This window comes from Melospiza melodia, chromosome 12 (genome assembly GCF_035770615.1).
Source record: "Melospiza melodia melodia isolate bMelMel2 chromosome 12, bMelMel2.pri, whole genome shotgun sequence".
In the NCBI taxonomy this organism is placed as follows: domain Eukaryota; kingdom Metazoa; phylum Chordata; class Aves; order Passeriformes; family Passerellidae; genus Melospiza; species Melospiza melodia.
The window spans coordinates 27,375,958-27,379,971 of record NC_086205.1 but is presented as its reverse complement, the minus strand read 5'-3'; positions in this window follow the sequence as shown (position 1 = coordinate 27,379,971).

The following is a 4,014-nucleotide window of genomic DNA, read 5'->3' as shown; positions in this document are numbered from 1 at the left end:
CGTGTCTGTGGTTGTCATTTCATGGTGTTCCGTGCCTGTCACACCCTGATCTCAACATTTCAGCATGGCCCTTTCTAGGGACTCAGAACCACATCTCATCCCAAGGATATTAAATCACACATTCCCCCAACCACGACTTCTTGTGATCATATTTCAGAGAGACTGGGGGAGAGATCACAAAGCTACCCCCTGCTCATGTTTTGCATTATTGAACAGGACAACACAAACAGATCATTTTCTAAATTCAAGGAAAATCAAGAAGAGAACAGCATGGTCTGGGGGAGGGTTTAAAACCTGGGATGGCTTCCCAGCAGGAGCAGGGACACACAGTCTGTCACTTGTTGGTGTCCCTGCCGGTGCAGGATGGGCTCCAAGGTCCCTGCCCTCCCAAACCACTGTAATTTTCACCTCCAGGCCTGTGGTTTGGATGTACCTGAGGTGTCCTGTCCTCACTGGGAGCTTTTCCAGGGATTGTGTGTCCCTGTGAAGGCTCCTGCAGCAGCACAGGTGTGCCTGGGAGCCCTCGCTGCCCTTAGGGAGCTCCTGTGGGGCTCAGGGGGTGGGGAGGGACCCTCAGGCTCTGTGTGCTGGGGTCTCCCCAAACCCAGCTGTGCCCTGCTCCTGTCAGCTTCCTGGGGCCCCAGGGAAGCCTGTTTTTGCCGTGGCAGAGAATTCCCTGCTCCCACCAATACCCCAGCGCTGGTTCCTCTCCTCTGGGTCTCTCCTTGCCTGGGGGTGCTCAGCTGCAGGTGAGCAGAAGGGGAGGCACCCCCAGGTGGATGCAGTGACCCCAGTCTGGGGAGTTCCCATGGAGGGTGGAGACACCAGCACGGAGGGTGGGAGCTGCAGCAGGGATGGGCAGCGTGGAGCTGCTCCTGTTCCTGACCACGGCTCACATCCCACGGGACGGCCGCAGGAAGGTACCGGGGCCGGGGAGGGCTGGGGGCTGCCTCAGGACAGTGGGGTCACCACCGGGCTGGGGGTGTCCAAGCTGTGGCACTGGTGGGTTCTGCATTGGGGCTTGGTGGCTCCAGAACGGAGGTTTTGGGTTGACTTCAGAGCCAAAGCCTCGGAATGAGGGTGGCTGTTCTGTGGGGTTGTTGAGTCGTTCCTCGCTCGGGGCTGGGCCGGGCATGAGCAGGCCGGGAGTGGGGGGTGGCACAGCTGCTCCCCCCGAGCGGGGACACCCTCTCCTCTCCGCTTCCCGCAGGCGGGCAGGCAGCAGTGCTCGTCCTTGGATGTTGTAATGGGGTTTTGCGTTTCTGGGTGCTTCTCCTCGGCAGTGCCTGGGGACACTCCCTGGGAGGGTCTGCCCCAACCTTCCCTTCCCTTCCCTTCCCTCCCCACCTTCCCTGGCGCTGTGGGATGGGAGGGAGGCGCCGCTGACAATGCACAAAAATATTTATGGTGTTTCCTTGCCAACGTGCTGGGTGTTTGAGCCACCCTGCAGGGCTGAGCCCCGGCGGCTCCGCCTCGGTCACACGGCCTGGGGTCCCTTCTGGGCCACCTGAGCCTGGCCCGGGCCACAGCCGTGTCCCCGTGTCCCTGTCCCGTGTCACCGTCACCGCAGTGCCCGGCCAGCCGAGCGCTGGTGACCCCCATCGTCCATGGGGGATTTGTGGGATCGCTCCCTGGGCAGGGGCAGAGCGTGCCCCTAATCACGTTAATTGTTAATTGCCTCCCGTGTGAGCCGGCCGTGGCACCGTTTGCTCGAGGGACACCTGGGCAGGGACCTGAGACATCGCCCGGTCCCAAATCCTGCCCGAGAGAGACCCTGGCACAGAACGGGCCCGACCCCGGCTCTGCCAGGGGATGTCCCCGCTCCTGGCTCTGTTTGTGCCGGCTCGGGTGACGAAGGGCGGGGATGGGGCAATGGCGCCCGGCTCCAGCCCCTGCCCTGTCCCGGCCCGGGGCAGCCCCTGCAGCCCCTCTGGGGTCAGTCCTGCCCGTGCCCCCTGCCCGGCTTCCCGTGCTGTCACCGGGGGAAGGATGGACCTGCTGACAAAGTGACAAAGGAGTGTTTGCGATAAGGATCTCGCTGTGTCACTGCCGGGGTGGTGACACACCTTTGGGCAAGGCCGGCACTGGGAAAAGCCCGTCGGGGACCTGGTGGCCCTGTGGGGGTGGCAGCAGTGGTGACCTGGCCGAGAGGGACCGGCTGGGCTGGCCGGGCCACGAGTGGTGCTGCTGTTCCCATGGGGGGCTGTGAGGTGTGGGGTACCCCAGGGTCCGGGGGCTGTGGGGGTCCCGGGGGGCTCCGGTGACTGCCTGGGGACCCTGCATGTGGGTTCTGCCAGGCCAGGGAGACAGCAGCCAGTGCGGGGTGAGGTCAGTGCCGTGCCCGGGATGTGTCGGGAAACAAACAGCCTGTTCTGGACAGCGGGATAAAGGTGCCCCAGAGGCCGGGAGGAAGGAACAGCCTGAGCACGAGCTGATTTGGGAGCTGGGCAGAAGGGCAGGAGCTGTTCCTGCAGCAGCCTCTCGAGTGTCAGCAGCCCCAAGGGAACAGCCAGGCCGTGCCCCCTGCCCGTGAATGGGAACAGCCAGGCCGTGCCCCCTGCCCACACACAGGAACAGCCAGGCCGTGCCCCCTGCCCACACACAGGAACAGCCAGGCCGTGCCCCCTGCCCGTGAACGGGAACAGCCAGACTGTGCCCCCTGCCCGTGAATGGGAACAGCCAGGCCGTGCCCCCTGCCCGTGAATGGGAACAGCCAGACTGTGCCCCCTGCCCACAAACGGGAACAGCCAGGCCGTGCCCCCTGCCCACACACAGGAACAGCCAGGCCGTGCCCCCTGCCCACAAACGGGAACAGCCAGGCTGTGCCCCCTGCCCGTGAATGGGAACAGCCAGGCCGTGCCCCCTGCCCACGAATGGGAACAGCCAGGCCGTGCCCCCTGCCCACAAACGGGAACAGCCAGGCCGTGCCCCCTGCCCACACACAGGAACAGCCAGACCGTGCCCCCTGCCCACAAATGGGAACAGCCAGACCGTGCCCCCTGCCCACACACAGGAATAGCCAGGCTGTGCCCCCTGCCCACGAATGGGAACAGCCAGGCCGTGCCCCCTGCCCGTGAACGGGAACAGCCAGACCGTGCCCCCTGCCCACAAATGGGAACAGGCTGTGCCCCCTGCCCACACACAGGAACAGCCAGGCTGTGCCCCCTGCCCACGAATGGGAACAGCCAGACCGTGCCCCCTGCCCACGAATGGGAACAGCCAGGCCGTGCCCCCTGCCCACGAATGGGAACAGCCAGGCCGTGCCCCCTGCCCACAAACGGGAACAGCCAGGCTGTGCCCCCTGCCCGTGAATGGGAACAGCCAGGCCGTGCCCCCTGCCCACAGGGCACAAACGCTGCTCCTGGGGCAGCCACCCTGGCCAGGGGCACCCATGGGGACCCAGCTGTGCTCTGTCCTGCCTGAGGTTTGTTCTGGCGATCCTGGGGCTGTCCAGCTGTGGGATTTCGCCAGAGAATGACCCTGGAGTGGGAAATGTTCCTGTGCCTCCTCCTGGGCTGCTGGACAGAGCTCTGTGGGGCTGTTTGGGGAAGTGGCTCCAAGGAAGGTGCAGGCAGTGGAGGGGAAGGTTCCTGGGGAGGCGTCCTGTGAGTGAAGGAGCCTTGGGAGGTGTCTGAACCAACGTCCTGCTCAAAGCAGGGTTGGCTCTGAGGTCACACCAGGTCCCTCAGGGCTGCATTGAGCCTGCCCAGCTCCTGCTCAGCCTCCAAGCACAGCAATGTCCCTGTGAGGGGTGAAAACTCCTTTAAATGCAGGATTGTGGTGGCCCAGGATGACACTCCCAGCTCCTGGGTGTGTGACCTCCAGGCTTGGGGCAGGGGCTGTGGGACAGGGGCTGGAGATGAGTGATGGGACCATAAATGGGTGCAGTGAGAGGGTTCTTGGGAGCTGGGAGCAGGATGCCAGGGCTGGGTGGCTCTGCCAGGGCTTCCATGGGATTTCTGTGCCTCTCCCATAGCACACCAGGGTTTTGCCTGGGAAAAAATCCCTTTGCTT